The sequence below is a fragment of the Artemia sp. Qi Xiang Cuo genome, chromosome 11 (assembly GCF_049724085.1).
Source record: "Artemia sp. Qi Xiang Cuo chromosome 11, ASM4972408v1, whole genome shotgun sequence".
NCBI classification, from domain to species: domain Eukaryota; kingdom Metazoa; phylum Arthropoda; class Branchiopoda; order Anostraca; family Artemiidae; genus Artemia; species Artemia sp. Qi Xiang Cuo.
In genome coordinates this window covers 70,503,460-70,529,139 of record NC_142804.1, presented here as the reverse complement: position 1 = coordinate 70,529,139, position 25,680 = coordinate 70,503,460, and the positions used below count along the sequence as shown (strand labels likewise).

At 37.4% G+C, this 25,680-nt stretch overlaps 1 protein-coding gene across 1 annotated transcript in view; it reads left to right on the top strand.

Annotated features, from left to right (window-relative positions):
• The first annotated feature begins 575 nt into the window (after positions 1–575).
• Positions 576–25,680, top strand: part of LOC148947297 (interferon-induced very large GTPase 1-like) — a 33,659-nt gene continuing 8,554 nt past the window's right edge. The window contains exon 1 of the mRNA XM_089096560.1: positions 576–617. The gene's annotated coding sequence lies outside the window, so the exon portion shown is untranslated. The remainder of the gene's footprint in view (positions 618–25,680) is intronic.

Below are 25,680 nucleotides of genomic sequence, written 5' to 3'. Positions count from 1 at the left end.
GTCGTAGTTGGCAGTAAGTTACTTACTGTAATATTTATATAATAATACTCAATACTTACTGTAATTATATGCAAATTGAAGAGGCTAGAACTGTCGCTACTGTCCCCTGACTATCCAGAGGTGGACCCCCTCTTGCCCCCCTAATAAAAATGCTGAAAGTACGCCCCAGTATGCTGCTTTTTTTAATAGCCAAAAAATAGCAAGTAGTGTATTTTGTTTTTGTCCTGAGTTTGAGTAATTACATATCTTGATTTTTCGTGATATGCATTTATGCAATCGAATCATGTTTATTGTTTTATTTTTTATTATCCGAAGTTCGAAAAAAAATTATACAAAATACTCTTTAGTTACAATTTTTGCTATTGAAATTTGGTAAAAACAAGAGCTCATCTAAGCAAAAGCCTGACCCAAAATATCAATTTTGATATATCGAAAGTGAAAATAACGAAATATCGATATATCAGTTAATCAAATTATCGCCCAATACTAGGTGTCACGTGTGAGGGTGACTTAGTAAACCTATTCCGCTCATATCAGTTACCGATATCAGTGTACTTCAAATTTAGTTTTAGTTGCTTCCTGGTCTCTGAAAACGTCAGTTATATGAGAAAGCAAGAGTGAGTGAATTTTGCTATTGAAATTGTGTTAAAATTAAACAGCACAGAGATAGATAATTTATTTAAATTTGTGCAAGCATTGGAAATCTTGGTGCCAGATTCTTTTTCTTAACTGGACGGTTTCCTTTGGCCGTTCGTGACATTTTTGTTCCAGGGCCCTTCCTCTGCGCGACGTGCAAAAATTAGCCGCTTTTGGTAGTTCATCGATTCTACGCCTAGCCTAATCACTTCCTAAGACAAGAAAAAGCCCTTCATCCATGATTTTACCCTGACTTCTCATCAACGGTTGGAATCAATAATAAATTTGAAATAGAAATCAACAAAGTTTTGTATATAGACTAGGCGGCACTTTCGCATTATCCGGGCCTCTAAAAAGTCAAGTTTGGTTAACGCTAATGAAATAAAATAGGAAGAATATATAATAGTTTATAAACAAATTTGGGCTATATATTTGCGCACTAGGGGGTGGGGGATAAAGCATTGCATACATTAAATACCTAACCTAACCTAGGGGTAAATATTTACCAAATCATTTTATTGAGTTATGACTAAAGTGAATATACCACTCGATGCCTTTTTTTATGCTCTTTACGAATATAATAATCATTTTTGTCGGAAATGAATTTTAGCCCCTACCCCTATATATACCAATTCAGGGTATATATTTGCACATTAGGGGGGTAGTGGTAATTTTCTTTCTGATGTAGCCGAGAGGCCCTGATAATACGAAAGTACCGACTAGGCCACACTTAAGTATACAATCAACTCTTCTCAGAATGAAAACATTACAAAACAACATTTAAAAATTGTAAAATACTTACCTATATAATTTCCAAAAATGCTTCACTTGATTTTACGCCACCCCTGTAATGGTTGAATATATAGCCAAAATTATATATTTTTCAGATTTTTCCCCTACGTCTTTTTTCTTCAAATAGATATAACGGTAAACAAGCAACGTTGACAAATCAAGGAAGCAGAAATGCATTGAGGATATATAATGTATATTTGACCCTCATTCGGGGGGGGGGGGTAAAGAAAAGTGAAGCGCTTTTAGGAATGATATAAGTATTTTACGAATTTCAGGTTGTTTTCAGAATTTTCTAGTGTTTCCTCCTGAGGAAGAGTGATTGTACACTTATACCGATCTAAGTGGCCGATTCAGGGGGGGTGAGGGGGGCGTGCGCCCTCCTAACCTAGTTCTTATCGCAAGTTTATCGGATCAACCTATCTTGCGCCCCCCCTAAAAAAAATCCTGGATCCACCCCTGACCGGTCTAGGGCTCCAGGACGTATACAGAGGGGCCCCCTCTAGATTTTCATACTTCTGGGCACTTCTTATTTAAATTATCCATTAATTTGTCGTTTTCATCAAGCCTCCGGAGGAAATTTGTGCGTAAGTGACTGCTAGGGCTATATCCAGGCACCCTGGGGATAGGATGCGTGGTGTAAAATTGCCGAAGTTGTACCCATTATGTCTGGAAGAGTTGTCAATAGGTAATTGAATGGCATTGCTCTTTTGTTATGAGAAAATAAGGTACTTTCCCATTATATGGGCCTTTACAAGGAAACCAGTGACGGAAAAACCCGTTCTTAACGGGTTAATTCAAGACACCGCTATAGAGTAATGGAATGCATAGCGTGGTTTTCACGCTATGCAAATAACCTGTTTGGCGGGTTTTGTCTCTCGTTTCCTCGATGCAATATATAGCGTTGTCCGCGTAATGCATCAGTACATAAATAAGAAATACAATTTATTCCCCATCCTATATTTTTTTAAACATAATAATGACTACTCTTGAAATTTGAACACCAGGCTCCTCCCCCCTAATGCTTGGAAATACCCAGGCCAGGATTTACTAATAAGCCTACTAAGTCTAGGCCTAGGAGCGTACAGTGCCAGGGGGTGCATTAGATAAGATAAGATTTATTGCTGAAAAATGGCTATCACAAGCCGAAAAGGGCCGAATTCGCACTTTAGCGTCAAATACAGCGAAAAAAGAACAACAAAAACAAACAATCAAACAACAACAGAAAATTATATAAGGGTCAATGTCAAATACGTAAAAACGTTAAAAACAAAGTACAAAGTAAACTCATAAAATTAGAAGGCCAATGTCAAGTCAGCAAAAATGCTCCCCCCCCCCAAAAAAAAAAATCGTAAAATTAACAAGGGGATAAAGTAGAATTAAAACAAAAAAATAAGTTAGTTGGTGACTAACAAACATAAAAATAAAACCACCAAATTTGCAAAATGGGAATTAAAATTAATAACTATAAGGTAAAGAGTGAGTGAGGGGGGGGGGGGGGGCAGCGGCGATTAAGTGGTTGAAAATGTCAACTATGTGAGGGATAAAAGTTCTTCTATTTTCAGTGCAAACTCTTATTGGGGCGAGACGGGGGATTTTTGTTGACACTGAACGCGGGAGACGGGGTCGAAGGGGTGAATATTGACCGGGGAAAAGGGGAGCTGTTTGAGGATTATGAAGGGCATTGTTAGCAAAACGCAAGGTAATTTTTGCTCTCCTTTCCTTAAGAGTGACAAGATTAGCTCTCCTAAGAAGGGAAATATAAGGTACTTTACCCTCATTGAAGATAATTCTTAGGTACCTTTTTTGTACTGCCTCTATTCTGTCCGACAATTCCATGGAAATGCCAGGATGCCAAACAGGACAGGCGTACTCAAGGATTGGGCGTACAAATGACAGGAAAATCCTCAAACAGTGCGATTTAGGGCATTTAAATTTTTTAAGGAGTTTAAGGAGGGAAAATGCGGCATTTGCACGTTTTAAGTTGTCATTAATATGACAATACCATTTTAAGTCGCTTGAGATGGTAACGCCCAGTAATTTCGTAGTGGTAACGGACATTTCAGGGGGGATTGGGCAGGAGAAAGAAGGAGGAGTTTTAAGTAAATTAATAGTAAGAACAGTTGACTTTCTAATTAAATAAGGGTCAACTTGAAAGTAATTGGATAGCTTTTCTAATGGATTATTTTTACTTTCAACCACTCAGCTAAAAAGCTTTCATATAACTTCGAAAAAACTGGAGTAAGAGTAATGGGACGGACACCATCAAAATCTTGATTATTACCTTTCTTTTTTACGGAAGCAATAAAACCTAATTTCCAACAATTTGGAAATTTACCAGTAGATGTAATTTAATGAAAAAGTAAGGACAAAGGCTTTAATTAGTACAATCGGAATGTCTAATGGACATGTACTACACTTTTTAATGTTCTTTATTTTTGCCTCCACACCCGAAGGCGAAATAACGGGAAAATTGAATGAGCACAAATCATAAGGAGTGTCAAAAGAAAGGGAAGGGAGGCTCTGAACTATGGAAGAAAGAAACCTGCTCAGATCATTGGTTCTAACTGAAGGGTCTTCTTGGAAATGGAAATCTATATTATTATGTGTTTTCCCACAAATTTTCTTTATTCTATTATACCATTGTTTTGGCTTTGTAGAAAATAAATCCTGGACTTTGCATTTGTAATATGAAGAAGCAGATTTACGTATTTCTTTTTCTATATGTTTACGTAATGAGTTCGCTTCGGATGTTTTACCACTCTTTAGTAGATTCAATTTAATTCTAATTAGTTTTTTCAATTGGCTAGTAATGTATGGTTTGTCATTAGAACATGTTTTTACTTTTTTCACAGGGAAGGAATTTTTGTATTTTGTTTTAATCAGATTTTGGAATTCGGAGACTTTAAAATTAATGTCATTTTTTCCTTTGAGGGCCAGCCAGTTTTCAGTGGTAATCCGAGATCCAAAAGAGAACTCAGTAACAGAAAAAGCATGATTAAAGCTATTGAGAGGCTTCGTTAATAAACAAAAATGGTAACTTTCTCCTAACGGGGGCAAGGGGACAGGAGGGACCTAGAAAGCCTGCATATTGGTGCAAATCAAATCAAGGGTTGAATTTCCTTTTGTTGTTGGTATTTTTACTATTTGTTTTAAGTTCAGGGAACTACAAAGGGGATTTAACTTTAGATCATTAGCATCACTTACTAAGAAAATACCGGCCTTCGGGAATTCGCATAGGACAAAGTCGGCACTACTATGCAGTTGTTGGTAGAATCGCTGTCTTTGTGCAGCGTTTTGTCTTTGTGCAGCGTTTCGCTGTCTTTGTGCAGCGTTAAAAAGGGAGGTGGAATACTATTATTTGTAAATAATTATCTCTTTCCTAAATTAATTCATACTCCCAACCTTTCAGATTACGATGAAATCATTTGGGTAAGTGTAAGACCCAAAGTTATACCACGCCCCTTTAATTTGATTAAATAAAAAAAACAAGTTTTTTAAACTGAAAGTAAGGTGCGACATTAAAACTTAAAACGAACAGAAATTATTCCGTATATGGAAGGGGCTTTCCCCTCCTCAACGCCTCGCTCTTTACGCTAAATTTTTTTATTGTTTTAAAAAATAAATTTTTGAGTCAGAGTCAAACTTTAGCGTAAAGAGCGAGGCTTTGAGGAGGGGAATGCCCCTTCCATATACGGAATAATTTCTGTTCGTTTTAAGTTTTAATGTCGCTCCTTACTTTCAGTTTAAAAAACTTGTTTTTTTTATTTAATCAAATTAAAGGGGCGTGGTATAACTTTGGGTCTTACACTTACCCAAATGATTTCATCGTAATCTGAAAGGTTGGGAGTATGAATTAATTTAGGAAAGAGATAACTATTTACAAATAATAGTATTTCACCTCCCTTTTTACCTAGGGGGTGATCATGGGGACAAAATTTTATGAATTGAGAGTGGTTTTTAATTTTCAGTAAATCGGGGTTTTTTGCTTGGACCTCAATTACGGCAATTACATCAATTTTGTGTACTTGACCAAGGACTTCTAGCTCCATCAATTTGTCGAAATTTAGGCTTTTGGCGTTCGTAACAAGCAACTTTGGGAAAGTAAAACGGTTACTAAAGAGGGCAATTTTCTGTTTGTTAATTATGGGAGACAGGGGTGGTGGGTGGGAGGAACGTGGATCTGGGAGAGGAGAGGCATCTTTTTCGGGATGAAGGCTGGAATTCGTTAGAGAAGCAGGATTAAAAGGCGAGGCTAGACCGGGCTTGAGAGAAAAGGAGGACAGTGGACAAATTATGGGGATATTATTAAGTAGGGATTTGGGGGGACATAAGCTAGAACTAACACACTGGTTTACACTAGAGTCACGTAATTCGATGCTTCCATAACCCGAATGGATGGAAGTAGGGTCTTCTTTGTGGTGATAGAATACGGTGGGGGTCTTAAATTCCGCGGAATGAGCTGGTCGTGGTGCTTCAATGGACACTGGTGTGTTACATGACAGGCCCGGTGACTCTCGTTTTTTGACAGAGTTTTCTTGGCACTGTTGGAGGGGGGAGAATTTGTTTTCGTTGAGCTGAACTGCTTGTAGTATCTCACTAACCTTTGATGTGTAATGGTGGGAAGGTTTGATGTAAATCGTTTTTTGACAGATCCAAACTGATGAGAGAAGGAATTGGAGGGGGCGCTGACTTCGGGTTTAAATTTTTTTCCGTACTATTTAAAAGCTTTTTAAAAGATTTAAATCCATATTTCAAATGGATCTGACAACATTTGCGAAAGCAAAGCCCACTTCTAAAACTTTTACAAACCCTGGAATGCAATAGTTTGCACACAGGGCCATTACATTCATTCTTCAAATAATAATTCTTGCAAAAATGATGTTATTTACACGACTCTTCCTTCTTGCAAATTCCTCTCCAGGCATATTTGCATATACCTTTATTAGCATTAACTTGTTTCCTGGATAGTTCATCACTAGTATTGAACTCACACCTAGTTTTACATGCATAATTAGCGTCAATTTCAGAATGAAATTGACCTTGAACACTTGTGCCTGAGAGGGGATTAAAACCAAGACAGTTTAATCCTTTAAACACACAAACTTGTCTTTTTATCTTAGTTGAACCGGAAATCACTGGATTCGTATCAGTAATTTTGTCGTTGACCTTGTCATCCGTTAAATTTTGATGGTGTTATCAGAAGCCACATTAGCATCAGTAAGTCTTGTTTTAATATTGATTTTAACAGAACTTGGGGATTTCTCCTTTTCCTGGATTGGGAAAGACTGGGGGTTACCAACTCTAACACTTTTTGAAGTGGTTAGGGTGAAAATTTCTATAACAACATTTTCAAGTTCACTCCCCAGTGATAATAACCGCTGCATTAGAGGGAGTAGGTTTCTTGTTTTAGGTGCAGTAGGGACGTTGTTTAACAAGTTGGACTGGCTGGAAGCACAGGTCTTGAATACTGTAGCCTGGTCAGGGGTTTGGCAACTGAAATCAGTTGTTTTTTAAACGAAATTGGTTTGTCAGGACACATATCGGACGTGGCTGAGGGGGGGACTGTCCTGGGGCATGGAACTGGTTTGGCAAGAAATTGATTTGAGAGACGAAAAGGGTGATGACCTCACTTCCTTCAAAATGTTGACTAGGTCACTTCCCAATGGGTAACGTGGAAGTGTCTTAAGGGTAGACGGGGTCTGGGTGAAACAACGCAAAGAGTCATCAGAGGGTACTACCTTTTCATTAGTATCTTTCGTTTGTAGTACAATATAGGCAAACCCAATGTTTTGACCACTTAGAACGTTCTATACCGGAGCTATGTTCATGGAAGTAAAACTCACAGCTACTGCACTAAATAGAGTTAACAGTAACTCTTAATCTGCGTTCCTGGCATACTCTCTTTGCCATTTTTTGAACCGGAATAGGTTTTGATATATTATCGCTGATTAAAGATGAGTTAGCTTGGGTCACTGAATTAATTCATGCTCAAAGCTCTTGATTAATTCTGTCCAAAGTGAGTGAATCCAAAAAGGTGTTTCCACTCTGAAGACTGAAATAACCTAATAAACCACTGTCTGGAAATTTTTCCTAATAAACCACTGTCTGGAAATTGGAATTATTTCATGGTTGACGCCTTTGAATACTGGATGCTTTGAATACTAATTAAATAAAAAAACAAGTTTTTTAAACTGAAAGTAATGAGCGAAATTAAAACTTAAAACGAACATAAATCATTCCGTATATGAAAGGGGCTGTCCCCTCCTCAACGCCTCGCTCTTTACGCTAAAGTTTTTTATTATTTAAAAAAATAAAGCTGTGAGACAGAGTCAAACTTTAGCGTAAAGAGCGAGGCGTTGAGGAGGGGACAGCCCCTTTCATATACGGAATAATTTCTGTTCGTTTTAAGTTTTAATTTCGCTCATTACTTTCAGTTTAAAAAACTTGTTTTTTTTTATCTAATTTCTGATCGTTTTTTAGTTAATGCAGCTTTTATTTTGGCTCATCGTCATTGAATAAGTAAACAAAATTTGCATAAAAATTTTACTTTTCTTTTGCTAAATGGCTGTCTCTAAATTTGGTTCTAACATAATTTACAAATTAACTTACGTAACGAACTTCCATATTCGTATTTTTTTCTTCTGGCAAAAAATACAAAGTTGCAGATTTTTGCAGATATGAGCTTGAAACCTATGTAGTAGGGTTTTCTGATACGTTGAATCTGATGGTGTGATTTTCATTAAAATTCTTTCACTCTTAGGGGATGTTTTCCCGCTCTTTAAAAAATCAGGAAAATTCTCTCAGGCTCGTAGCCTTTGATGAGTAATTCATATATTTAGAATCAGCATTATAAGCCCATTCTTTTGATACATTTATTGATATCAAAGTTCTGTTTTTAAAAGTTTCGATTACTATTGAGCCGTATCGCTTGTTTTTTTCTATTGTTTTATTTTTATTAAGCATATGTTATTACGTATATGATGGGGTTCTCCCCTTAGTTAATACCACGCTCTTTACGTTAAAATTAAAAAAAAAATTTAATCTACAAACCCCTGAATCACAAAGGCCGTTTAATTAGAATAGATAGCTCTTTTGAAAGCACTAAAAAAAAAACTGTAGCGTAAAGAGCGAGGCATTGATTTGGGGGAGAAACCCCTCATACACGTAATAATTTCTATTCATTTTAAGTTCTAATGTTGCTTCTTACTTTCAGTTGAAAAAACTTTTTTTTTATTTAATTTCTGATCGTTTTTTAAATAATGCTTGGAAATCCGGCACCCCCTTCATAGAAATGTCCCTTACCCCAAAGAAACATCCTCCATGGAAAGATTCTCCCGAGTAACCCCCTCCTCCAGCCCCCCCCCCCACCAGAAAAAAATTCTCCCTGAAAATGTCTGTATACTTCCCAAAAAAACAATACGATATGTAAGCAATGGGCAAAGTTCATAACTCGCAGCCCTTTCCCTGGGAACTGTGGGGGATTAAGTCATCGTAAAAGACATATTTATTAGATTTTCGACTATGTTGAAAAAAATAGCTATCTCAAAATTTTAATTGGGTGACTTTGAGAAAAAAATGAGCGTGGGAGGGGGCCTAGTTGCCCTCAATTTTTTTGGTCACTTAAAAAGGGCACTAGAACTTTTAATTTCCTTTCCAATGAGCCCTCCTACGATATTCTTTAAACCCTTTCAACCCTTTATGACAATAGATGGAAATTTGTCGATGACTTGACAGTTTTAGAGATATGTCATAAAAACATCTTTAGCAACCCAATGGGCATACTCCAAGATATTGCCTGTGAGGGCTCTTCCCTTGACATGACAGTTAACCCTTCTAAATCCGCAATAGTCTCAGTAAGTTTCCTTAAGTATCCCCTCCCCTTTTTCTTGCTCCTATTCCTCCTGAAACCTCTGTCACATCTCTTAAACTCCTTGGTGTTACAATTTCTTCTAATTTGAAATGGGATGCCCATATAAATAATATCCTACGACAAGCAAATATATATCCTCCTTGATTTCCCTCCTTAAACTTTTAAATAAATTCAGTTGCCCCCAATCACATTTACTGCAAGTATACATTTCTTTTGTGCGTCCCATATTAGAGTACGCTTGTCCTGTGTGGCACCCTGGCCTCTCTAATGAAGCAACACAAAAAATTGAAAATGTCCAAAAGAGAGTTCTAAGAATTATTTCTAAAGAGGGCATGATACCATATTTGCATTTTTTTAATATTTCAAACCTAGAGACCCTCGAGAGACGAAGAAATAATTTGTGCCTCCGTTTTCAAAAAATGCCATAACAAACCCTCGGACGGCAAGTATTTTCCCCAACCATCACTCCCCATACAGATTACGGCCGCCTCAAGCTGTTTCTGATCCCATCCCTGTTTTTTCCCCCATTCACTGCGTTACTTCGATATACCAAAGAACTTTTGTCCCCTTTATGATCTGAAAAATGAATAAAATGACCCAATAGTTTCTTTTTTTCCCTCTTTTTTGTCCCCCCCCCCCTTCTTGACCAGTTTTTATTTTTAACTCTTTTATTGACTTACTGTAGTTGGATTATTGACACTTTCCTAGTGTCTACTTTAGTTTATACGCATTTATGTCTAGCTCTTTTTTTGTTTCTCTTCGCGTATTCCTCCCTTTCTTTTTTTTATATCTGTTCTAATTCTTTTTCTGATTCGTATTTGTGTAAGTTTAGTTTGACCAGTTTTTATCTTTTTAACTTTTTAATTGACTTTTTACAGTTTTAATTATTGACTGTTAAATGATTGTTCATTATGATTTTTCTATTTCGTTGTTGTTGTTTCATTTTTGCGAGTTTTAGTGCAACCATTTATATTGTCGACTCCGAAGTCGGAATTCGGCCCTTTGTGGGCTTATGATAGCGATCTTTTTGAAATAAATATCTTATCCTAAAAATATTCTAGGACCACTGAGTCAATACGATTACCCCCGGGGAAAAAAAACAAAACAAAAAAAACAACAACAAATAAACACGCACCCGTGATCTTTCTTCTGGCAAAAAATGCAAAATTCCACATTTTTGTAGATAGGAGCTTGAAACCTCTACAGTAGGGTTCTCTAATACGCTGAATAATAATAATAATAATAATAATAATAATAATGTATTATTAAAGCTTTTTTACAGCCATATACAAAACAAAAAGAAAAGAAAAAGGATAAATAAAATGAATACATACTAAAATCACTATCCTCTTAATCAACACTCATACCCTTCAATGCAAAATTCACCACACCTACTACCGTTTGTGGTGAATCCGAACTCAAAATCCCCCGACGTAGCCAATCATTACCCTCTTTCAAAACCTCCCCCCTTATATGAGAAAGCCGCCGGCATCGCAGGAGGAAATGACCCAGCCCAAAATCAGTCTCACCACATTTTAGACAAGTACGCTGCGTTTCCGGACCTTCTCTATCCTTCCAAACTTCTTTTCCTTGTATTGGTAGACAATTGGCTCGAAGCTGAATCCACGTTTTCATATACTTACTAGGTAATCCCAGCTTCAAATATGTCTCCTGTCCATAAATCCGCTTTATATCTCTATACAAAGTAAGACTAGTCGACTTATCTAAAGCTGTCCACCAAAGTTGAATTTCCTGGTCGTGCAATCTCGCTTGGAATTCCTTTATGAAGTTTTCTTGGTCCAGTGGTCCCTGTCCTCCATTCCACGCGTTTGAAAAGCCTGTTTCCTGTAGTATTTTTCTGATCTGTGCTGTCCAAGTGATTTTACTTTTTTGGGTGAGAAGATCCTTATAAGCAGCAGAAATAAGTCTTTACTTGGGTAAATTCAGGATTTTGAGCCAAAACTTGATCATCTGTATCTTTCTTCGTATTTTTAAACTGTAGATGCCTAGGTCACCTTTCAATACTAGGGAGTGAGTTGTTTTATGTAGCCCATATGCATGCTTGTAGTATTGTAGTTGTAGAGTTTCTAATCCTTGGGCAGTCTGGTAGCCCCAAATTTCTGCTCTGTAATGCAGTATGGGTAAGACTTTTGTGATAAATATATGTTTATGAAGGCTGAGATCGCTTATTCCTGTTGTAACGTTGCTTCTGTAAATACCGAAAAGTGCATTTTTCCCTTTTGTCGTAGTTGCTGATATATGTTGTGTCCATTTACCATTTCGAGTTACTTTAAAGCCCCAATATGTTGCTTTCTCTTTTATTTTTAAAATTTGACCTTTGAAATCAAACTAGGGGGGTAGCTCTTTCTGCTTTTTGTTAAATATCAATATTTGGATTTTCGATACATTAGCCTTCAGTTTCTTTTTCTGCAGATATTCTGCTAGGTTATTCAGTAGAGACTGTAGATTTTCCTCGGAATCAGCCAGTAAAATTATATCATCTGCGAAAAGCAACATTGAAAGATTCAAATTTCCAAGACGAAGTGTTGGTGCCCATTGGCGTTGGAAAAATTGCACAATATCATTAATAAATATACAAAATAATTTTGGAGATAGACTACTTCCCTGTAAAACTCCCTTACTTACAGGAAAAGAGGAAGAGACACTCTGTTGCGGAATTTTCACAAAACTTTTAGTCCATGAATACATCGAAGCTATTATATTCATAAACTGATGTGGTAATCCAATTTCACTCAAAGCTTCAAACAGCAAAATTCTATCTACGTTATCAAACGCTTTCTGTAGGTCTATAAGCGCAGCGTATAATTTACTATTTCCTTTAGAATATTTTTGTATCATTGCATTTAAAATGAATACTCGATCCACTGTCGAATATCCCGGTCTGAATCCACCTTGTTCTTCATTTAGAGTACTATTCGCCTCCATCCATTTTCCAAGTCGTTTGTCCAAAAATTTTTACAAAATTTTACCCCCCCGGTTTAAACTAATTATAGGTCTATAGTTTTCATTAACGGCCGGGCTACCTTTTTTAAATAGGGGAAATACGAGTGAGGTCTTCCAAGCTAGTGGCCAATGTGTCGTAGATATTACTAGGTTAAACAATGATGTTAACACGGGGATGATGATATTCCTTATCGATTTAAATATCTTAACTGGGATTCCGTCTGGCCCAGGTGCTGAGCCCCTCTCATTTTTTGCAGTGAATCATTTATTTCTTCTGGGTTAATGGGTTCAAAGAGGGCGTAATCTGTTTCTCTAAGAGGGAAAGGTCCTTGTTCGCAATCTGCTTGATTTATCCTTTCCTCTAGTGTGTTGTTCGTTTTTTCTGCATCTTTCTGTAGTGATTGAAAAAAAGATGGCCATGTTTCCGGTGGTGGAATTTTCAGGGAATCGTTTCTTTGTTTATTGGATGACATATTTTTTAACTTATTCCAGAACTCTTGGCTGTTGCTTTCTTTAAAACTCTTACATAAAGCTGCCTGTTGGTGAAATCTGTATTCTTTCTTTTTCTTTTTGATTAGTTTTTTATGCTTTTTTCTTGCTTGCCTATATTCTGTTAGCGCAATATTTTTTTCCTCTTCCTCTCCCAAGAATCTTTTTACTGTAAGCAGTAGATTATTCAGGTTTGAACTACTTTCTTTACACTCTTGGTCATAGAAATCTTTCTCTTTTCTTGGTTTCATAGGTGTGAGCACATTACTTACAATTCCCATAAGCCTTTCGACTACTTCATCTGTTTCTGATTTTGGTAATTCCATATCAGACCTTAACTGGCTCATTTCCTCTTGTACTGGTTCACTAAGAAAAGCCTCTTGTACAGATAGCCATTGTTCATTCGACCATTCGCAATAAATCCGGGGCGGAATTTTCGGCTTGTTTTTTCTTTCACCTTTATCTTTAGCCAGTATCCTATTTTGATTCATTGTTGACCGTCTACGTCTATATTCTTTCATCTCATATTCTAATTTAAGTGGGAAATGATCAGATCCAGACTGATGGATTACTTTTACATTAAGAGATTCAGCCTCGAGTCCCGTGTCCACCAATACATAATCTATTAAACTAAAACAAGGTCCAGAAATGCAAGTGTACTCACCCAAATCACCATCTTCCCCAAATCTGCCATTCCCAATCGCTAGCCCATGACCTCCGCACAGTGCCAGCAGCTTCCTCCCCCATGAATTAATTTTTCTTTGTCGATCCTGGCTACTTCGTGGGATAAGGTAAACTGAAGGTATCATCTCACAAGGGTCATCATCATCTGAAACAAAATCTACATTTAATTCTTGTTGTACGGAAGTATATGCGTTAAAATCACCTGCTAGAAAAACTAAATCACTTGGGTAATGAGATTTCACTGAACTCAACTCTTCCTCTAATATATACCATGTATCCTCAATACAGTATGAGCTATTTTCTGGGGACACATATACAAAACCAAATATAAACCATTTTTCCTGAAACTTTCAGCGCAACCAAATCAAGTTTTCAGATTTACTTGACAGGCGACGCAAATTTTTTAACATGTCACTCTTTAATAGTACAACTATTCCTCCATAGTTTCTATAGTTTCGCGATGTAGCCCTGTCCACTCGAAAAACTTCGTATCCGCGCACTATAACATCTTCCTCTGGCAACAACCATGTCTCTACAAAACACGTCACCATTGCTGTCAAAAATGAATTATTTAAACACAACTCTCTCTTGTTTCTTAAACCTTGTATATTCCATGTGACTAAGGACAGTTTTTGTATATGGCTTGTATCCTATTCAATTAACACGAATGGTGTCTCTTAGTGAGGCATCTGTGAACACTGGTTTTTCGTTTTTTTGTCCATTTTTGAGCCACTGTTTGTTCTTACATTTCTTTTCACTTGTTTGTGGTCATCATTGGGGCTTATAATGGAATCTAAAGTTCTTTTCCCTTTTACTGACCCTTCGTTTATCCCGCTTCCGCTTGGTTTGGTGGGATCCGCGGTAGTCATTGGCCTTTCGTAGACAGTTGCATCACTATCGTTAGCGTTACTACTTTCTATGTCCGAACAAGAGTCACTATCACTTGATGGGGATCGTATGTAGGCCCGACGAGGAATAGAATCCCTTTTTGAACTATCAACTCCGGTCGGTTGCTGACCATTTGCCGATTTTGCAGCCTCCACGACCTTTTTTTTATCAAAATCATAAGAAAAAATCTGGTTGTCTATGTATATTTTTGTACCACGCAATTTCAATGCTCTGTTTTCACTTATAGCTTGGGTTATCAGGGGTCTTAATGCTTTTCGGGCCTCCCGTTCCTCTGGTGTATAGTCTGGGGTGATTGAAATTCCATTTCTTTTAAACAGTTTAGCATTACGTAGGACAGCATCACGAGTCATTTTGGTCGTGAATTTAACAAGGATAGGGCGGGGGTTCGAGGGTCCTCTCAGTCGAAGAGCATCTCGTATTTCATTATTTGATAGTGAAAGGTTGGGCACAGAATTGTTAATACATACTATAATGTCCTCACTTAGTTTAGAGTTCGGATTATTTGGATGCGGCATCCCATAGAACATAAGATTGGTTTGTTTTAGTTCCTTTTCCAATCTAAAATTTCTCTTACGTGACTCCTTTAATTCACTCTTAATTTCTGCGATTTCTTGGGATGTCTTTACTTGATTTATGGCAAAGTCCTGTAACTTAGATTCTATCCCTGCCAAAATTGATTGTGCATTTTGAATGCTTTTCGTGAGTTGTGGAATATTTGAAACTGCTTTTTTTATTTCCCCTAGAGTCTGGGCAATGTTCTGATCTCCCATCATAACTATCAATAGACGTAACACAAAAACTTACTCACAAGGGGGGGCTATTTCGTAAACAAGTACGGCCCCCCGGTTTCCAACAGTGCAAGTGTTCTAAATCTTTCTTCAAATGCCAAATCCAATCCAGTCAAAAAAAATCTAATCTCAGGTAATTGATTCAGGTGATTGCGTAAGATTTAATCCTTTACAAAATATATGTGACCTTCACTGGCGAATGCTGAATGAGAACTGTGATGTGGGAATATGATGGTGGGAATTTCATTAAGGTTCTATAACTTTTAGGGGATCTTTCCCCTTTTTTACGAAAATCAGCCAAATTTTCTCAGGTGCGTAACTTTTGATGGGTAAAATTAAACTTGATAAAAATTATATATTTGAAATCAGAATTAAAATCTGATTCTTTTGATGTATCTACTGGTACCAAAATTCCGTTTTTAAGAGTTGCGGTTACCATTGAGCCGGGTCGCTCCTTACTTACAGTTCGTTACCACGAACTGTTTGATAAAAACTTGACTGATGTGATTTATTGCCAAAGTGCCAGGTGTACTCCATATCTGCGCTGCCTATTAACACTATTCACAGAAAAGTGATTTTAAAGCAACACAGGAATTCCGTGGCTGCTTATAAACTGTCAGATGTCTCCCAAGAATGGAATGGCTGCTGAAAGTTCAGTATCACCTCTCTCTTTCATTACTTTTGGCACCCTCGGAGAAAATACCCCCCCCCCCCCAGAAAATATCCCTCGGGATAATAACCCCGCCCGCGGAAAACCCTCCATTTAAATACCCCCTCCCTTCGTGGAAAATAAGGCTTTCCAAATTTGAGAATTTTATTTGAATGTTATTTTTTTAATTTCCGTAGGGGGAAGAAGTTTTGGTGCTTGTGTATTATGGGCCACTTACTCAAGTTTACGCTGTGTTAAACCCGAGAACAAACCGGTTTCTTCGTTAACTGTTTTCAGCTGAGCGCGAGACAAGGCAAGTGACAGGATATATGGGAAATAAATACATTGGGCTATATATTTGCACATAAGAGGGGGGGGGGAGGGTAAAGTATTTGGACGGTTTGAAGTCAGAAAACAACTATTTATAGGTATATGGCCGCTAAAAATAACAGAAGAATAGCGAGGTATCTGGAAATTTTGTTAACTAAAATAAAAATAAAAACAAAAATCCCTTTACTTGCCTAGAATCCGGTAAGAGCGCAAAAAGTGAAGTTTCGTTAATTCTAATGAAATAAAACAAAATAGGATAAAAATATAATAGTTCAGAAACAAATTTGGACTATTTATTTGCACATTAGGGGGGGAGGAGCATAGCATTTATTAAATACGTAACCTAACCTAGGTAGGCTACCTTTTAGTCCCCCTAAACCCCAAAAAACTAAAGTTTAAATATACTTCCCGAGTGAGAGACGCTTTGCTTATAAATAGCATGTTTGAGATTTCAATGCTGTCTTTTATTGCGCGCTTACCGGATTATAGACAAGTGCTAACATCCCAGCATAAAGTAAATGTAATGTTTCATTTAAGTATTTTTTCTAAGTGTTAATTTTTTTTTCAATGACCGTTTTTCCAAGTATCAAGTACTATTATTAGGTTAATGTAGTGTTTTATTTAAGGGTTTTATGATGATCGCTCATCAAAGTTTATGTTATTTGTGCCTTTCATTTATGTTATTTTACTGTGTTCATAACCGTATATTTGGCTTTAAAATACACTTATCCATCCATCTATCTAATATGTAGTAAATTGTACCAAACACATGTTGCATGCAGACCCGCTGTACTTTACCCCCCCCCCCTAACGTGCAAATATATAGCCCAAATTCATTTCTAAACTAACGAAGAAACTAAGAAAAAACCGGTGTGTTATCGAATTTTAAATAGCATAAACTTGAGTGAGTGGTGCATAATACACAAGTACCAAAATTCCTCCCCCTACGGAAATTAAAAAAAAATAAAACTCAGATAAAATTCTCAAATTTGGAAATCCTTATTTTCCACAGGTGGGGGGGGGGTATTTTCCGGGGTTAGGTAATCACCAGGGGGGTGGGGGTAAATGCCTAGAACCATTCTGTTCAGTGGTTCCACAATCTCCAAATTTTCGGGGATTTCCCCGAAAATCACGCCAAAATGGAGTGGCAAAATTGCTTGGGCCTAGCAGCGTCAGTGCTTTAAGTCCGGCCCTGGACATAATCCTTGGATACATGCACACATTTTCTGTATTTTGTTGTTTTTCTTTGTTTCAAATTGACATTCCTTGGCATAAATTGACTTCTACCCTTCTCCCATTCCAAAAAGCATTTTAGGTAATGAAACTTCTAATTGAATCTTAAAAAGCCAAGCATTTAAAAGATATTTCTATGAAGGGTGGCATGACTTTCTGAAATTAAACCTAAGAGTTCTCTGTTAAGTGCTAAATACTTAAAGTGAGCTAGCCCATTTAGTATTGTTAGAATGAAGAAAACGCCAATAAAAAAAAAACAAAAAAACATGTCACATAATTTAATCTGGTCAATCGTCTATCGATTCTGCCAGTCCTGTTCTCCCCAGAATACCCCCCCCCCCCATATTCCGCTTTGATAATTTCGTATGTTCATTAGAAGAGAAATTGAATGTTCTACTCACATGTTTGAGTCAGAGGCAATGCTTATAGCGTTGCCTATAGTATCAAATCAAGTATTACTATTTATTTATTTATTTTTCCAGAAGAACTACGTATGGAAGGGGTGGTTGAATGAACTTCAGAGGGGGCTCATTTGATTTCAAACTAAAAGTTCTAATGATCTTTTTAGGCGTCAAAAGTGATTGGAGGACGAACAAGCCAACCCCACACCGTTTTTCCCCTAAACGCAGGAAAAGTATAATTGAGATGCAGTCAAAATGTGTCTGATAAAGATTTTGAGATAGTCATTTTGTTCCAAATAGTTTTAAAGGTCAGATAACCATGCCTTTGGACTTGACAACCCCACCCCCTCCCTTTCAGCCTCCAGGGTGACGACTTTAAGTCATGGAAGTTGCCCGTTGTTAAGATGTAAGGTTTTTATGGGAAGGAGGGTCGCATAAACTTTGGAGGGAGTTCATTCAATTAGAAATCGGAAGTTCCAGGGTTCTTTTTAAGATTTAGCCTGCTTTTCATTCAGCTGCTACCGAGTGGGTTGTTACCGACTACACTGTTTAAAAAAATCTTATTTCAGTTCAACGGCCCTTATGTTTCAGCAGCCGTTTTTAAAGAACTGTAACTTAAAGGCCAGCTTTAGTATAAAGAGTGAGGTTTTGAGGAGGGGGTAGCCCTCATATACACAATAATTTTTGTTTGTTTTAAGTTTTCTGTTAGTTTTAAGTTTTAACGTTGATTTGGAGTGGATTTTTCTCTATTGAATATTATTACCGTAAGTGCAATTATGAAATAATGGACGACTCGGATATTATTTTAAATATTGAATTTTATTTCTCGATCCATGATCGATGGGATCAAAGTAGAGACAATAATTGCTAAGTCGACAAGCTTTTTCAGTCATGAAACCATTCTAAAGGCAAAGGAGGTTTTACACCAGGTGCTAGAAATTGGAGCACGTTTAATTAGATGCCAAAAAGACGATGAAAATGTCCTTGACATTTGTAAGTGGTTATTTACGGCATCGAAAGAAAAACGTAAGATCCCGAAATTTGGGATATGCTCACCGTGTGAAATTCCAACAATTGGTAATGCGATCGTTGCAATGTTAACCTGTCGTATGAATGAACTTTCCCTTAAAATTGACAATTTGTCTGAGCTAAATAAGCAACATCTCGCAGTGCAGGTAACCTCTGCCTGGACCTCTTCAGCTCAGTTGTCTTGCACCAAGGACCAATCCAATCCTCCTACCTATGCTGTTGCGTTAAAAAATTGCCCGTCCAATCTTTCATCTCCACTATTAAGGAAAGATTTTATTGATAAAATATGTCCGGAAGCTGCAAATGATATTTCAGAGGTGAAACGTTCTGCATCAGAATAGAAAATTGTCGTAAAAAGTAAACCCGCTGCCTCCTCAGTTGCTGACCAGATGAAAAAGTTCCAACCTGACCTTTTAGCCTCTGTTAAATCTCCCGCCTTCATGGGTGTAATAAAAGGCGTACCGACAGAAATGAATGAAAAAGATATAGAGAAAATTATTCCAAAGTGTGTCAAAGCTTTGCAGTGTGGCAAGTCACGTGTCTACAAGATTTATTTTGAACAACGGAATGATCTCCATTCCTTTCTGAAAAATTCTGTGAAGGTGTGTTATGAGGAGTTTATTGCCCAGAATTTCATATTCATACGGTGTTTCAGATGCCACCAACAAGGACATTTTGCTGAAGATTGTAAGAACGCAGAACTCTGCTCTTGCTGTGGTTCCACGGAGAACTCTTCCACCAGGGATAATCCATGTGCTCGGGACGTGTTTTGCATTACATGTTAAGAGTCTAATCTCACCTGTTTCAGTGTCAAATGCCCTTGCAACGCTCAAACCGATAAACGGGCAGCTAAGTAGATAAATGGATATTCGTTTTCTCTCTTGGAACATTAATGGTGGTCTTATAAAAAAGAGACCTATTCTTGAAAATATACTTAATAATCATGATAATCTGTGTTTGCAGGAACATTTCCTGACCAGCCACAGCCTTGGTTTACTTCACATTAGTGGCACCTTCAAAACTTTTTCGGTTCGAGCTAAACGTAGTGCTTCTAAAGGCAGTAAAGTGCTTCTGGTGGTATTGCTACTTATGAAGCATCGAATCTTAATTCTAGTGCTTTCTTTCCTAGTGATAGTTTTTTAGCTGTTCGACTAGGTGAGTGCGTAATAATAAATGTTTTTTTACCCACATATTACAAAGATGAAGATTCGGAGAGATATTTCGCATTAGCAGTTAGTAAACTTAGCTCTTGTCTTCATGATGTCCTTAAACTGAAAATCCCCTGTTTGATCGTAGGTGATTTTAATTGTGATTTAAATAGCAGTTTGTCTTCAGCTTCTATCCGTGCTTCTTTACTATTAGGCATATTTGGTGATGATTTTAAAGTTCAACTTAAATCTGCCCAGTTTACTTACATTCATTGTTTCTCTTGCACATCTAACCTCGACCATGTTGTATACTTGTGGTATACTTGTCGTGACTGGAATAAAATTGACACATCTCAGTTCATCGAAAGTTCAGATAGCATCCTAAACAAGATGCAGGTTCCATTTCATCTTCTGCAAAAGTCTTCCAATAAAGACATAATGAGGTTAGATTAACTCTTAATATCGACTCCGCAGAAATCTGCCGTGCACTTTTGTCTGCTGAAAAAAGAGCACTTCCTCTTAAAAAAATACGTGTTGGTACCCAAGTTCCCGGGTGGTCAGGAAATCTAGCTCTGTCTGAAGCTTGTGACCGTGCTAAATTTTGGTACAAATTATGGAGAGATTGTCTATGTCAAGGAATAGTCAATGAACTGAGAAAAGTGTCAAAAATGTTTTGCTAAGGAACTTGCCCTTCATCGATATAAAATGCAGACACTTTGTTCCGAAGGTCAGGAATTCACCTGATCTATTGTAGAAGCTATTATCTCGTACTATCTCCTCCAATTTGCCAGACCCGAATGACATTCCTTTGTCCGAGTGGATATCCCATTTTTCAAATGAATTTTCTGAGTCTGATCTTGTTTTAGAGTCACAATTTTGTGAGGAGCTCTGCAACTTTATTGATGAATCTCCTGACCTTGATTTTGTTGTTACTTGTGACGCTGTCATACAAGCCACATCCCAACCTAAAAAGAAAGTGTCTTGTGGGATAGATAAAGTGAGCACTCTATACATCATTAATGAAAGTTATCTATTGGTGCGTTACCTCAGCCTTCTCGTGCAAGTAATATTCGTCACAGGTATTGTTCCTTCCTCGTTTTGCATTGGTGATCTGACTCTGATTCCCAAAAAAGGAAAATCTGATCTGCAATGTTTCTCTTTCCGTCCCGTCACCATCTCTACTACGATATACAAACTTTTCGAGCTTTTTTTTTCTTGATAAGTTAAGACAGAAATGTTACGTTCCCCCATATCAGTTCGGTTTTCAAGCTAATCTTGACAGTTTTCATGCTCTTACAGCAGTTTTTACTGCCCTCCCCGACGCCGAATCTTTGGGAGAAAGTATTATCTTCGCCGAACATGACATTAAACGTGCGTTTGATCCCTTAATTCATTCGCCCATGCTTCTTCATATGGAAAGGCAAGGCGTAAACCCATCAGTTGTCCCTGTTCTCAGGGTTTTATATAGGAATCTAAGAGTGCGCTTAAAACTCCCATCCCGTTTCCCCCTGCAATCGACTCTTCATCAATCCCAATATAATTGCATCAATTCTCGTGTGAGGCCAAACTCTTCGAATGGCTCGAATATGCTTGTGATTCCTCAGTACCCCATCCTCGTTAAGAAAGGAACTAGACAGGGAGCTATCACCTCCCCAAACCTGTTCAATAATAGTGTCCTTGATGCTCAGGCAAAGTGTCTTCCTTCATGCATTCTTGGGAAAATCGATATGTCTCTTATTTGTTATGCTGATGACATCTTGAATCTCAGCTGTAAGATCCAGCGCATTGAGCAGAATTTCAAAATCTTCAAAGATGAATATTCAAAAATAGGGCTGTCTTTTCATCCTGAGAAATCCGAAGTTATCCTTTTCAATTGGCGAAATCCCTCTACTTCTATTCTAAATCTGGATGGTTCTCTTATTAAACCCGCAGACCTTATTACATACCAGGACCTTCCAATTGGCAAATCTATAGGTCACACACGTCGTTTGCTGATTTCTCACATTGAGTGTAAAAATAACATTACTTACGCTGCAATCGTAAAAAGCAAACTATGTCTCAACTGTTATCTTCTAGCACCCATTTACAACGCCACAGCCCTTCCGCATCTACTTTACATTGCTCCTTTCTGGAAATTCCTTACAGTAACAGATAAAAAGCAACTACAATCCATTTTTTCCAGATTTGCTAAGTATCTTTTACATTTGCCCCCCTTGGACAAGAAACCGTAAAATTATTCATTTGTATAAGCTAGCTGACCCTAATGTTAGCATTAATAAATCTCTATCCCGTTTTCAAAGTAAGTTTAATCATCCATGGTAACCAATTTGTTTACAATAGTCTGTTTGTATTAATGTAATATATGTAATGAATTTTTTTTTCTTCAGTGTTACTTCAGTGTTACACTTTTTTATACTTCTGTGATTACTCCGTATATGTATACTCCGTCTATTGTACTTTTTTACCTTTTAACGTGCAATAAATGAATAATAATAATAATAATAATAATATATACTCTCGATTGTAAAAACACCTTTCATGGCCTGGGTATCATTGCTGCTGTAACCTCATTGCTAAAAGTTACCTTAAATAGAATCCCTAGGTGGGAGTTTGCCACATAGGAGATAAACGCAGCTGAAAGAATCTGAATCGTTCATAGAAAGTAAAATGATTCTGTCGTTTCGACAATATAATATAATTTTCTTCGTCCAGGATTCGAAGAAGATAATATTTCAAATTTAAATACTCTTTGACTTACGTCGTGGCATCTCAATCAACTTAGGCCAGGTTAGAGTTGAACCATGCAATCAGTTATGGTTGGAGACCATCCCGGTAAAGAAAAAATTTTATTTCTTCCTATGATTGATCTTCTTTCATGCAATGAGGATTGAATCCTTTCTACACTGACATTCATTGCCCATCAGGATGAATGGTACGAATTTACTTTGGTTGTAACCTTTGACTAACTGTTGTGGTAGAAGTCGATGAAGATTGTTTCTGCAGAAGGACCTAGAAGTAGCGTCACAAAATTAGACTAGTTTGATTAGGAGGATTCCAAATCCTCACGAGTTTTTTTGGTGACATTGGATCTTTGATGGTTGGAACTAGACTAAATATATCTTTGAATTGATGTGCGCTTCCGATACAGTTCTTCCTCTTCTAAGTGGTAAGGCCAATTCTAGAGGACTGTGAGCACATACCATTATCGACGCAGCACTTCACTCGATTCTAATAATGAAACATTTAGACGAGAATTCAGATACACAACATAAATTGAATGCAGAACTTGCATTGACTATGGTTGGGCTTTGTGATATCAAAGAACTATATAAGAGAGTAATGGATGGACAAGCTTCTCTTGAACATATATCCCAGTCTTCAAGTCTCATGAAGTTCAAATCTTCTCTGTCGGCTCTTAAATCAGAGCCAAGTCACGAGACTCAAACAGGAAAACTTTGGATCTAGTACACGAACATGGTTGCCATTCTTCGAAATTTCCTCAGAGCTGAACGTATAGGTCAATGGAAACTTCATTTGCAAAGTTTCCGACATGCAGAAAACGTGAACGCCGACACAGCAGTGGAAGTCGGGGAGAAGATTCTTGACGGAATGGTAGGGATATCTCTGAAGGATAATTCTTTCAGACGGAAGGATCAGGCATTCCTTATAACGGCAAAGCAAAAAATGGGGAAGAAATTCTCAGTTTAGACCTCCATTGCTGTTTCAGCGTCTTTTTACTATATTCAAAATACTAAATATGGACGACGAATCTAAATTTAAATATGAGCTTTGCTCCTACCCTACGTCGCTTTTTGATGATTCTGGAACGTGCCGAATGCCAAATAAACCAGAGCTAGCAAAAGTTATCAAACTTTTCAAACATACTTTAAAAAGTCTGAATTGCACCTACGTCATAGACAGGGTGCTTTGATTCACAAGATCCCCAGGGCGAAGAAAGAAACATATTGGGAGATCTTAGACCGATACTGGAACTACGTTTCGGCCAAATATCCAGATGCCATTATTATCTTTAATGGCTACTATATCGCTGCTTCAACAAAATATGTGACTCATCTTAAGCAAACCGTGTCACTAGATGAGAAGTACTTTTAGTCCAGAAATTAGACTGAACACCAAAAAAGAAGAATTTTATTCGTGCAAAAAGAATAAAGCTCGTTTCGTCAATGTACTTTCTGATTATTTACCAAGCAAAGTCCTGAAAACCGTCCAAGCTAAAGGTTATGCTGAATTGCTTATTTTACTACAGCTGTTGATTGTTCGAAGAAGTTGGACACTGTAGTTATCGTTGACGATACCGATATGTTGATTCTGTTAATTTATCATTGTATTCCTGAGCACCACAAGATCTACCTGCACAGTCAGCCTAATCCTACCACTTCAGGTGCAATTTGGGACATTGAAGCCATTGTTAAGAAGATTGGGACTAAAACCTGCAAACTGCTTCCTTTTGCTCATGCAATTCTTGGCTTCGACACAACTTCTCGTCACCATGGACTTGGCAAAGTAATTTTGCATAAACGTCTGAGAGACAACGAACAATTTAGGGAAAATGCTTCAACGTTTTCTCGAATTGATGCTTCGAAAGAAGAGATTAAAGCAGCAGGAGAGACTGCGCCTTCTATATTTTATGGTGGAAAATCTACTGACAATCTTTACAGTTACTTATACCGAGTCATTCAGCAGAAAGTAGCAACCTCTACAACTTCCCTCCATCCTGAAGGTCTAATTCCTCAGTAATTTTATTCACATCATCCACCTCACAAATCCTTGATTCACGTTTTAATTATTTCTCTGATTTCCTTACAGTCCTCTTATTTTCACATGAACTACCACTCAAATACTTCTCGTATAAACACCTCCTCTTTTCTACTAAATTTAGGGCGTTGTCGAAGGTATTCCTAGCTCCTTGTTTAACTTTTTTTAATTAATTAACTTAAAAAAAAGTTTTTTGAAAGTAAGGAGAAATATTAAAACTTAAGACGGACAGAAATTATTATATACATGAAAGGGGCTGTCCCTTCCTCCACGCCTCGCTCTTTACGCTAAAGTTTGACTCTGTCTCATAACTTTATTTTTTAAAACTAAAAAAAACTTTATGTTGTCATCCTCAAAGACCTAATTTCCAGAACTTTCAACTACCTTAAAAAATGACTATTTCAAAATTTTGATTGGATGTGTTTGGGGAAATGGTGGGCGTGAGAGGGGGGTTAATTGCCCTCCTATCACTTTCGACTTTTAAAAGGGGTACTAGCTCTTTCAATTTCTTGCTAAATGAGCCCTTTTTGAAGTTTCTACGACAGCGCTTTCTATAAGAAAAAACCTTAGTTTTTTATGAAAAAACCTTTTGATTGGATGTGTTTGGGGGAATGGTGGCCCTGAGAGGGGTGTTAGTTATCCTCCAATCACTTTCGACTATTAAGAAGGGCATAAGCCCTTCTAATTTCCAATCAAATGAACGCTTTTTGAAGTTTCTAGACACCGCTACCTATAAAAACCTTATATGCCCCCAAGACGTAACTTACAACCCTTTCCCTGAGGGCTCTGAGGAGGTTATCATCGAGACCTAAAATCTAAAATTTTGAACTAAGTTGAACAAAATGGATATCTAAAAATTTTGGTTGGATGTGTTTGGGGAAAAGATCAGCATGAGAGGGGGGTTAGTTGCCCTCTAATCACTTCCGACTATTAAAAAGTGCACTAGCCCTTTGAATTTCCAAATGAATGAGCCCTTTTTCAA